Below are 12,322 nucleotides of genomic sequence, written 5' to 3'. Positions count from 1 at the left end.
TGACTGGTTTAGTCCTTTGGAAATAATGAAGGAATGGGGCACCCTTCTTTGGTGGGTAGTATGTTCCTTAACATCCAGTCTGGTGAAGCTTGCAATCATTATTTTCAGCTGGAAGGGCGGGGTAGAAATTTGAGGAATAAATAAATGCTTTGGCTAGTGTTTGTTAGTAAAAGTTAATACAAAGGCAGACTCCTAGCTCTCAAAAATGCCTTGTACATGTTTGGGATGGTCAGCTCTTGGGCTTCAAAATGAAGAACAGAAGCCCTCCCAAGTGCCTCCTCAGAACACAAGTGGTTAGGGTATTTTATTTATTTATTTTTGCTGTCAAGTCACAGCTGACTTATGTTGGCAACCCCGTAGGGTTTTCAAGGCAAGAGAGGTTGAGGTGGTTTGCCATTGCCTGCCTCCACATCTGCCTTGCTTAGCTTCTGAGATCTGATGAGATTGGCCTATCCTGGGGCTATCCAGGTCAGGGCTAGGCTGAGAGTGATGTGACTGTCCCAAGTTCACCTAGCAAGTTTCCATGGCACGAGTGGGGATTCGAACCTGGATTTCCCAGATCCTAGTCCAACACTTTCAAGCACTGTACCATGCTGGCTCTCATAATGGAATAGCATGCTGGAATTTGATTTTTTTTTAACTTGCATGACAATATATATACAAAGTTAAATAAAATAATTTTTAAACTGTCTGTGTTTCTTTTGTGTCCACTTAAACAAAGTTTGGGTCCAGTGGCACCTTTAAAACCAAACTTCATTCTGCTGCTTCAGAACAACACAGCTACCCATCTGAATCTATTTTCTGGTCATTATTATTATTCATTTTATTTCATGATTATTACTGAAAATAATTTTGTGGTAGAGAGGAGGGGCCCTGATCTGGATAGCCCCAGCCTAGCCTGATCTCGTCAGATCTCAGAAGCTAAGCAGAGCCAATGCAGAAGCAGGCAATGGCAAACCACCTCCCAACATTGCTTACTTTGAAAACCCTACGGCGTTGCCTCCCTGACCTGGATAGCCCAAGCAAACCTGATCCCGTCAGATCTCAGAAGCTAAGCAGGGCCGGCTCTGGCAAGTACTTGGAAGGGCGACCTCCAAGGAATACCAGAGGCAGGCTAATCAAGCCACCTCTCTAAAAAAACGTCCAAGCCCCCAGTAGGGGTTGCCAGAAGTCCACCATGACTTCCAGGCAAGCACACAAAACACATAGACATCCCTACAGGGTTGCCATAAGTCAGCTGTTACTTGACAGCAAAAAAAAGGGGGGGGAGGTGTTAAAAAATTATCCACCTTGGGTGTCAAACAGCTTACGTACACCCCTGTGGAAACCAATAAGGCTTGCAGGAAAGCAAGCTTTTTAACTGTACATCTTCCTCCAAATAAGACGGAAAAAGAGTTCTGTGCAATCCAAACGTTTGCTATGGCAACAACTTTGGTCCAATGAAAAGCAATGCCTGATTAAGCAGCAGAAAAGGGGTTTCAACTTTCCGGCACCAGGAAAAAGAATTCAGAGCCAGCAAAAAAAATTTAAGTACTATGATGCACAAGGAAGACAGCAAAGTGTAAAGAGTTGTTAGAAACTCAAGGTGCAATTTTTACATGCCTAGTTATCCTGGGCCACTTACGAACTCTCATAAACAGATATTCTTGTCAACCTTGGTCATAGGAACAAGACCTTAAACCCAGGGCTCCCAAGTATAATCTCACCAGTGCTCAGGAACTGCTGCTCTACAGAATCCACTAAAACGAAGAAAGTAAATAGATAAACAAAACATTTATTTGCATTGACTATTTTGCTCTGGAAAGTGCAAAAGAGGCAACCTTGAGTACTTTACAATCCAGATTTCAATAATGGGGGAGAGGAGAAAGAGATGAGGGAAGGACAGAAATGGGCCAGGGCAAAAAGGGCATGGGTTTTGAGGTACGGATTTTGAAGCAGCATTTCAATTAACTTTGAGCATATTTAGAATATGACTTGGTGCAAGAAGCAATGGAAAGTTTCCGGAAATTTTGAAGCGAGGGGAACCAAGACAATCTGTGAAAAACCTAAAATATATGCAATACTTTTTTTCAATCAAACTGAAACTTATTTTATGGTTTTAACAACATAAAATGCCTCATGTTGCACATACAATTGCACTATTCGGCATATTAATAACATAAATTTATGAAATTTAAAAATCTAAAGGCCTTATAATACAATCCTATGTAAGGTTACACCAGTCTTAGCCCACTAAGAGATGGGTACATATAGCCTCTCTCAGCCACAGATCCCTGCCCCCATCTACAATACAGTGCATGGCAAAAACATTATTGTTAGTATGATCAAATATACAAAGCACTTTCTATAATAAATAAAGGGCTGACTGTCTCTGCTCTTAAAAACAGAAGTGGTAACAACACTCCTGGTGGGGAGGGAGCAATCTTTGGACATAGCCGATTCCAGGACTTTCCAGGTTGCATTAAATTTACTTTTAAGGAACATTACTGAAAGTGGTGGCTTCCCAACTATGGTACTTCTGGATAAAAATTATCTAGATCAGGCCTTGACAAATTTTCTTTGGCTCTAGGAGCTAGTCCAAAAATTATAGGAGCCAGACTCATTTTCCAGCCTTCAGGATTTTGTATTTTAATTACTGTATTTTCAAATTATTGCTTCCACAAAACCTAACCCTGAACTCTTCAGTTTCTCCTACTTTTATTAAAGCTATGACAAAACTGTTGTAGTGTATAAACATAGGTTTACCATTTTTGTCATCACCATAACAAAAAGCTAACATCTACCCATAACCTGATTTCTCCCCAATTTCTCATCATTCTATTACTGTCTTTAAAAGCATCGTTTAATTGAATACTGGGGCCATTCTAAAAAGCAACTGGTTAAGAAATAAATTTATCTACCACTGAATGGTGTAAACCTCACATATAAACAAGCAATGACCAGAACTTCATGCACATGTATTTTTATGTCATACAGAAAATAATTTTCAGATGTAAAATTATTAGTTTGTAGTTCTCCTGAGGCTCACTTAGAGACACTACAATAAAACCACTGCTCAAAATACTAGATGCCACAATGAAATTTCTAGGTGGTATGGTGACATGGGATTTGTCAAGCCCTGATGGATTCTTTTAGACCTGGCTTCCATCCTTGATACAGCACAGAAACTGCTTTGGTCACCCTGACTGGTGATCTATACTGCTCTGCTGACACATAAATAACATCTCAAGTTCTCCTGGACCTCCAAGCAATTTTTTAAACCATCAACCATTCTGGACAACTGAACAAGGACTGGTCCTGGAGGTAGTGTTTTATTATGAGTCTGGTCCCTCCTGAAAGGCAGGTTTCAAAAGAAGATTCTAGGTGGCTTTAGCTCTGCATCTTATGGGGTTATGCAGGGTCGCATGTTGCCTCTCATGTTATTTAATATTTACATAAAACTTCCAGGAGAGGTTGTTTGAAGTTCTGATGCATGACCTTTCCATCTAATGCCTGAAAGACCATAAATATGTTAACCCCACGACTGGACATAGTAAAGGACTAGATGAGGGTGAACAAATGTAAGTACCGTATTTTCCTGCGTATAAGACTACTTTTTAACCCAGGGAAATCTTCTCAGAAGTGGGGGGTCGTCTTATACGCCGGTACGCCAGAAGCATCAGCACAGCTCTATATTTTAACTGGAAAACTCTATATTTTAACTGGAAAAGTTGGGGGTCGTCTTATACGCCCAGTCGTCTTATACGCCGGAAAATACTGACAAACAGTGCAGTCAATTGGGTGAATTGCCAACAGAGGAGTACCAGCTCAGCCTGATCTGGATGGATCTGTACTTAACCTGAAAAGGCAAGTTTGTAGCCTGGAGGTGCTCCCCAATTCTTCTTCTTCCTTAGATAAGAAGACAACAAGCAGCACTTGCTTAGGTTGTTACACCTGCTGTTGACCATTCTTAGAGAAAGTCAGCTGGGCCACTACCATACATGCTTTAGTAATACCCATACTAGGTTACCATAACACACCACTGAAGATGGTCCAAAAGCTTCAGCTGGTTCATAATGTGGGAACCACAATGTTAACACTTACTTACTACAATGAGCACATTAAAACTATACCAACTACTTTCACCACTCAAAGCCTTCACAAACCCAAATTTATTTCAAAAAAAAAATGCATTGATACGATACAAAGACTTGTTGGACAATAAAAATGAACTAAAACCAACAGAAAACATTAAAAAACAAGAATCCAACCTAACTTGGTGGGAAAGAATACAAATAGAATCGTACAACTAGAATCTAGATATGCCAAGGATAAGTTAACAGGTTTTTATACAAAAATAACAGAAATGGATAAGATATTGATGTATACTGATGAGAAATTGATTAAGAAAATGTATGTATTAATGCCACAAAATGAAGTAGTTAAAAATTCCATGGTTAAATGGGCACAAAACTTGGGTCATAATATTGGCTTAGGTATGGGAAAAATGGTCATAGGTATGGGAAAAATGTAAAAATTACTAAAGCAATTTCATATAAAGAAAATATTTATAAAATGTTTTATAGATGGTATATCACTCCAGATAAATTATCAAAGTTTTACCCTAACCTACCAAATGATTGCTGGAAATGTCAAAAAAAGTTTGTTCTTCTTTCATATGTGGTGGGCATGTGATAGAGTTAAAAAATACTGGTCTTGAATTCATGAAATATTACCAAAAAAGTTAAAGAGTACTGTCCTTATGACCCAGAATTGTTTTTATTGATTACCAGAAAATTGTAAAAAGCAAGATTCCTATCTTATTATACATGTAGTGACAACTGCAAGAATTCTGTATGCTAAGTATTGGAGAAGAAATGAGGCACCTTCAAGAGAAGAAATCATAAATAAAATGCTTGAAATGGCAGAAATGGACAAATTAACCTTAGTGCTGAGAGGACAAGCTGAAGGTAGCTTTGAAAATACATGGTCAAGATCTTACATATGGGTTGAAGAATATAATAAGTAAAATATATTAACATACAGCCAATCTAGAAGGAAAACAAACCATATTTTAATCATATGCAAAAGACTTATACAAAAATACAAGGTGGGACATAGAAAATAAATAAATATTGTATGAGCTACTTAAATAGACAATTTAATGATGTAACAGAACCCCCAAGTTATGTGTGCATGTTTGTGTTGTGTTTGTTTTCTATAAAAAAAAATATTTAAAGACTATACCAACTACACTGGCTCCCAAGTAGGTTTCCAAGCTAAAATCAAAGTACTCATTTTGACCTTTAAAACTCTTTAACATCTTCGATCCAAAATACCTGAAAAAAATGCTTCCACTCAGTGTTCCAAAATCAGACAAGCTCTGCAGCAGGAACCCGTGTGCACAGGTGCATTTAACAGGAACCCATGTGAAGGCCTTCTCAGCAGCTGCTCCTACACCGTGGAATTACTTTGTCCAGGAGTTTCATTTAGCTCCCTCATTATAGCCTTCTGTCATCACTTAAAAACCTAGCTATAACAGGAGGCCATTGAACAGAATCAGTGCTATCAGCTTCATGCGCTTTTTAATTTATTTCGCACCAGGGGTAGTTTCGTAGAAAAAGAGCTAGAGGAACTCATTAGCATATGCCACATCCCCTGACATCAGGGGCCCGGCGGTGGACCTGCAAGGCCGGCGGGAGTGCGAGGAAGCCCCGCCAAGGCCCTCCCTGGCCCCAGGCAGGCAGAGGTGGGGAGAGGCGGGGAGGAAGCAACATACCCTCCCTCTTCTCCTGCTTCCTCCTGGCTGAATGAGGGCCGGAAGCGGGGCGGCCGGAAGCAAGGGGCGGGGCTTCGTTATGTTCCCTGCCCCCCGCACCTCACCCGGGGGAACTGCGATCCCCCGCGATCCCCCCGAATCGACCTCTGTTTAGCACATTTTTATCCCACCCTCCATTTTATCCTAACAACCCTGTGAAGTACCAACATCTAGAAAGCTTCATGGCAGAGCATTTGAACCTAGGTTTTCCAGATCCTAGTATGACACCCTAACCACTGCACCACAGTGTTGTATATCACAGTGACTTTTTAATGATCATGCTGCATTTTATTTGTTTTATTTCATCAGCCGCCTGATTTATTTATTATTTTTAATTCTAGCCCACCTTTCCATTAATGTGTCTAAGGTAGCTTGATTGTGTTTGTTTATGGAAAGGCAGCATAAAAGTTATCTAAATAAACAGACAAAAAGTGGCATGTAAATGCCAGCTATTTTTTTTCTAAATAATACAAGCAACAGAACTTTCTTACGGCTGTGGAAGTTCCAAGAAAACACGGACAAGCAGTCCTGCTCAGAATTTGGTTTTGCTCTTCAATATTAACACAGACAGGTGGATCTACTACTGTGCTTAGATGATGGGACAGACTGACCTGTGCCGTGACTAGAGGGACCATCCCCTGTCCTATATTCACCTGTTTGCGAGAGCCCTTGACCATACTATGCTTTGTTGTAATCTGACAACTGAAAGAGATGAAGCAGAGGAAAACTGTTGCCTATCATACCATGGTTGTAAACTTCCTGAGGAATCTGTCTAGCAACTGTTGGGGAAGAGGGGGGGAGGAGGGAGGGAGAGGCCATTGAGAAACAGAGCCCCATTGTGTCTACATGAAGGGGAAGAAAGGTACATGAGCAGGCCATTATCTTAAACAAAATAAAAACAAAACTTTGCCTGTAGACGGCCCTTCCTCCATTTAAATATCTCAGACAAAGCCATCTTCCACTCTATGAGCAGTTGCGTGCAATGCAAAAGCTTGTCCTCAATCTACACTGATAAAAAGATACCACTAGCTTGTATGCAAGAATCAGTGGCAGCGGAGTTACAAAGATACAACAAAGGCAAGGCCAGTCCAGACCTTCCCATATCTATTTCTTATTCCTGCACACTGACAAAAATCCACAAAGGTTCCATTGCTTAGCTTACAGCAACCCTTTTGAGCATCCGCACAAAGAAACTGGATATTTCACAGCCTGGAAAAGGCACTGAAGTACTGCTTTGTTGGCTTACAGAATTCTCTACACAAAGTGAGAACTTTATATATAAAGACTGAATAGGATCCATTTAGGAGGCCTTTGTATCCTTTCCTTCTAAAAGGCAATTCCAAATTAAGGCAAGTCTGTCCAAATCATCCACCTTCAGCCTTTCTTATAATTATCTCTCTTTCTATCCAACAGGGCCCCAAACAAACCAACTCCATCTTATCCTTTGGATCCCTCTTAAAGGGACATACCTCTTACCTTGAAAGGCACCTGTTGTTACAAGCAACCATATCACACTGAACATTCTAAACATTCTTTGCTAAGTTCTATTTGCAGGGCCCTATATTACCCCCCTCGACATTTCTCTCATTTGGCAGTGAAGGGAAGGAAAGAAATCAGTTTAAATTTGTCCATTTTTTAAATTATATAATGCTTATTTCATTCCTCTCAGCCACACAAACCTTTCAAACATTAACAAGGACGTCTGTCTGAAAAGAATATCACACTTGCACTGAGAATTCTAAGGTTCAAATTCCTGCAAGCCATGAAGATCACTGGGTGGCCTTGGGCCAGACTCTGCTTCTTACAACAATCCTCTACAGTTGATTAGGCTGAGGATAAAAATGGGCTCTCCTCTGCCCTGATTAGCTAGGCCCCGAGCCGATCTATGTCTAGTTGAAGCTACTTAAGTGGTTACACCGCCGAATGTGTTTAAATGCACTTTATCATATTATGCCGCCATCAATATACCAATGGTTTAAAATTGTTCATTATGTATTTTTAAACTAAAATGTATACTGTTTTATTGTTTTTATGTAAGCCGCCCTGAGCCTGCCTTGGTGGGGTAAAAGTTGAATAAATAAATATCGTACTCTATTCTGAGATCCTTAGGTTTGTGCACCTTCCATTCACTTCAGTGGGGACTGTCTTCAATCTGAATTGAAGCTGGAAGCTGGAACCAGAGACTGGAGCTCACTCCGTCATGCGGCACTTGGGTCTTGAACTGCTGAACTGCAGGCTAGAAGGTCGGTAGTTCAGAACACTGCTGCCTCACAGTCAGACCAGTAGCCAACCTAGCCCTGTCCTTGTCCTGTCTCCTCTGATTGACACTGGCTCTCAAGCACAGAAAAGTCTTTCCCAACACCAAGTTTACAAAATCCTGGAGCCCTTTGGCATGTAAAGCTTATGCCCTACTACTGAGCCACAATGGCCTTCCTGTCCAACTTCTCAGAAAATAACCACTGCATCCATTTAGTATAATATGTATAGCAGCAATGTTTTTCGGACCAAACACGGGCCTTTAGTTTGTTTACTTCATTCATACCACACTTTTCTCCCTAGTGGGGATCCAAGGCAGTTTACATCTTTCTCCTCTCCTCCATTTTATCCTCACAACCATCACCCTGTGAGGTAGGTGATGCTGAGAGTGTCTTACTGGCCCAAGGTCACTCAGCAAACGTCCATGGCAGACTGAGGATTCGAACCTGGGTCTCTCAGATCCTAGTCTGACACTCTACCCACCACACTACACTGCATGCAAGTCGACAGAATTACTAGCCCACAAAACCTTCAGCTATTCAATTTGTCCACAGGTACTTGCAAGGTCTCCTTAGGTCACTTAGAAGAGAGTCTGACTTCGCACAAGCAGGTAAGTGGTTACTGAGCATTTACAGGCCTGCTAGAAAACATGCTATGGGATTTAGAAGCAGATTCTAACCACATTTTTAAAAACCTCAAGTAAAGCTCACAAAAAGATCATTAAAACTCACAGACAACAGAGGAGACTGTAGCAAAAACAGAATGCCATGGCTTGGCCAAAAGTCACTTGGCATCTCATATCTCTAAAGGAAAATCTTGTCTGACTATAAAATGTTTAGGGCAAGTCAGCTCTTTAGCACAGATGTCCAATAGTACAAATCAGGAGACAAGCTGAAAAATATTTACTTTTTCATTCCAACCTTATACTAAGCACAGCACAGCTGTAGCCATCCCATAGGACACCTTCTACAGATGTTGCTCTTCTTTCTGTCTGCATTCCTCCCCAAGCTTCTACTCCAGACTTTGGGTTTAATGATTAACAATAATCAGGAGACAGCAAATCCAAGGGGTGAGGGAAGCAAAGCATGAGACTTTTCAATTAAAAACTGCATACAGAATTGCTACCAAATTTGGAACTGCTGCACAGGGACAGCACAGTGTGTTCGTAAGCCACTAGGAAGTGCAGATGCTTCATATTTGGAAAAATCAGGACAGGCTAAGAGACAATATGATGCATTAAGCCAGGTGTATGGAGACTGGATTTTAATAGCTGAGGTATGTGTGAGGCAAAATCAAGCAAGGAAATGCTCCTGTCATCAAAATTGTCCCCTTTCAAAAGGTGGAATGGAGCACCTATGATAAATGTTAGCTCCACTCGTGATCACCTTCCTGGACAGAACTGCTTCGCAAAATTCTCCACAAGAGGCATACTTAGCCTCAGCTGTCTGCGAAGAATTGGACAGTACTTGTTCACCATTTACCGGTGCTTTGGAAATCCAGCTCTCATCCTGCCTTTTACTTCCACATTGTCTTCCCCCCCCCCCTGTAAGCTTGCACATAACCATGACAGCAACCCTCCCAGTATATTTGAACACAACTGCCCCACAAAGTCACTCCAAGCCATAGGTTTCTTTCTAGTAGATACCACATTACAAGTAGAGCAAAAAAACAAGACAAGATAAAAACCATGTTTTAAAAAATCCTGGCATTTGTAATTAAAGGCTGGATATAATCGGTGGAAGTGGTATCTTCCCCAAGAAAAGACAATAGAACGCTCATACCAGTCCCCAGGAGTTCTCCTCTGGTCAGACATCAGGAATACATATAAAAGGAAAACTTTATAGATACATCTGTGCCCAGAATTCCTCTGAAAAAGAGTCCTGCATTACTCAAAATCTTGCATGTATCACCACACCACTGAATTTCATGCAGATACAAAACAGGATTCACAACTGCTTTAGAAGATAAGAATCCCTGCTTGCTGCATAAACATGAGCAGATGGGGCAAATGCCACCTTTTTACTAACTTCATTGTGGATCCAACCTAACCTCAGGTAGACACTCAAGGGCTTCTTTACTCATTGCCAGACACTGTGAACCAAACAACCCAGAAGCAGCCAATTCGGCCTGAATATTTCTCCTCCCAAACAATGCCTGACTAAGCCTACCCGCCTGCCTGCCTGCCTCCCTCCAAGAGAACTCCCAACCCAAATTATCAGGTTACAAGCCTCCAGCCTCTTGGAAGATATATTCCTGCCTTTTCCATCCTGCAGGTGTTCACATCCATCACTCCGCACGCACACCCAACTTGCCATACAACCAGCACCCACAAATGCTGCCCCCCCAATCCTCCTCACTCTCCCTTGCTGCTACCACTCTGCAAAACACAGCCTCTGCTGCGTCCCATCAGCTGCCCAGTGGTTCCTCCCTCCTCAGAATCCCCAGGCTTATTCCTAGATCCAGTGGCAACACAGGCCACATGATGCTCTCTACCTACTTCTGTGCACCCAGTCCTAAGAAGTACTCCTTCCTAGCCACCCTTCAATCCTCTCTGTCTCCAGCCCTATAGCCAGCTCACTGCAGATCACACTGTCCTACAACTGCTGCCTACTGCCCTGAGTCAGGTACCCCACCTCCCTCACTCAGCACCTTCCTCCAAGATCCCAAACCCTCTGCCTCGCTTCAGATTGTACATTTGACCTAAGGAATTCACACCACAGCCCCTTGCTGCTATTCCTCCTCCAAACCCCACAGCACCCCTTCCTTCCCACAACGTACCCTGGTTCAGATCTACCGCCCCATCCCCTCCCACTACTTCAGCTCCATGCAAAACACAGGAGAGCTGTTGTGGCTTACACCGTATGCATGTTCGCGGGGGGAGGGGGTTAATAAACGATTCCAAACACATAAATAAGCCACCCCTCTCTTAACAGGCCACCCCCGCACCTACCTAGCCCGCCTTCTCCGCGGCATCCCTTGACCCCTTGAATCGAGCCCCCCAATCGCTCCTCATTGCCCCGCCCCCTTGCATCGTACATTTTGCGACCCCTCCGAGCTCCACTCCCCGCCCCTCCCCCAGTGCACGGCAAGCCTCCCAAAAGAAGAGAGTCCCTACCGCCCTTCACTCAGCCCCCTGGCCCCGTCCCGGCTTGCTCCGTCTCTTGCAGCTCCGCAGCAGGCAGCTTTCGGGGGCTACTACAGCACGTGACAGCGCCCAGCGCCCCCATAGGCTGGGCCCGGCCAGAGCTGCCGGGCAACGTGAGCCCGCCCCCTCCCTGCACCTGAGAAAGGCAGAGCTGCCTTACGCTAGCTGCGCAGCGCGGGACCCGGTCCGCCACGCAAGCGCCGCAATTGTACCTTAGTTCTTCCCCGCCTCTGGCCACGCTACGGTCGGAATTGGCGTAAGTTGCCTGTTACTCTTACCTGAGAAGTCGGCTCCCTTTACGCAAGTGACGTAACTCGGTTCGCTCTTCCCTCCACCTTTTCGAAAAAGAAAGGGATCCTGTTTTACGAAGAATCCGTATTGTTACCGCAGTCAAATCCACTGTACTTGACGTCGGGAGAAAAAATTCTCCCTCACTGTTTGTGAAAAATTTAAACTTCTCATCAGCGTTCCAGGCGGATCGCTCCTTATCGCGGAGCTGGTTTCACCGTACCTTAGAAGCGTGCAGTAGGATTGGCTGTGGATCCGCGAATACCTCGCCCGTTCCTTGCGCAAAGTGCGTAAATCGACTGGCGGAATATGAAAGGCTTTCCTCTCCCATACAGTATAATGAAAAGGGGGCTTTAAAGGGGGCGGAAAGGCTGAGGAAAAATGGAGTTGGGTGACAGGTGTGTAGACTAGAGAAAAGGAGCAGGGAGTAGAGAAGGCGCTTGTGGTAAAAAAAAACCTACTGTGAGAGCAAGTGCGTGTATATGAGGGCTGAGATAAAAAGGGGGTTGGATAGACAGGTGTGTAGAGAAAGAAAGCTGAGGTAAAATGTGTGAGAGAAAGAAGGTAAAACTGGAGAAAAAGGAAACAAGTGATAGGCTGATGTTAGCTTATGTTAATCCCTAAAGTAACTTGGCAATAAAAAAATAACAACAATAAACTATAGCTTTAAACAATATTCCTTTAAAACATTTAGTTTAAAATAATCTACATCAAAACCACCAAATGCTGTTCTGCAATCAATCAGAAGGCCTCCTGGAATGGAACTGTCTTTAATATACTCAAGAAGGTCTGTGAGGATGGTGCCACTCTCATCTCCAGGGTGAGGAAATCGGACA

The 12,322-nt window shown here is 42.9% G+C and overlaps 1 protein-coding gene across 1 annotated transcript in view; it reads right to left on the bottom strand.

The window, feature by feature from the left end:
- Positions 1-11,235, bottom strand: part of STRBP (spermatid perinuclear RNA binding protein) — a 95,977-nt gene extending 84,742 nt beyond the window's left edge. The window contains exon 1 of the mRNA XM_015418443.1: positions 11,169-11,235. The gene's annotated coding sequence lies outside the window, so the exon portion shown is untranslated. The remainder of the gene's footprint in view (positions 1-11,168) is intronic.
- Between the last annotated feature and the right edge of the window lie 1,087 nt (positions 11,236-12,322).

This window comes from Gekko japonicus, unplaced genomic scaffold (assembly GCF_001447785.1).
Source record: "Gekko japonicus isolate JY-2015 unplaced genomic scaffold, Gekko_japonicus_V1.1 scaffold127, whole genome shotgun sequence".
Taxonomy (NCBI): domain Eukaryota; kingdom Metazoa; phylum Chordata; class Lepidosauria; order Squamata; family Gekkonidae; genus Gekko; species Gekko japonicus.
This window is presented reverse-complemented; position numbering and strand designations above follow the sequence as displayed.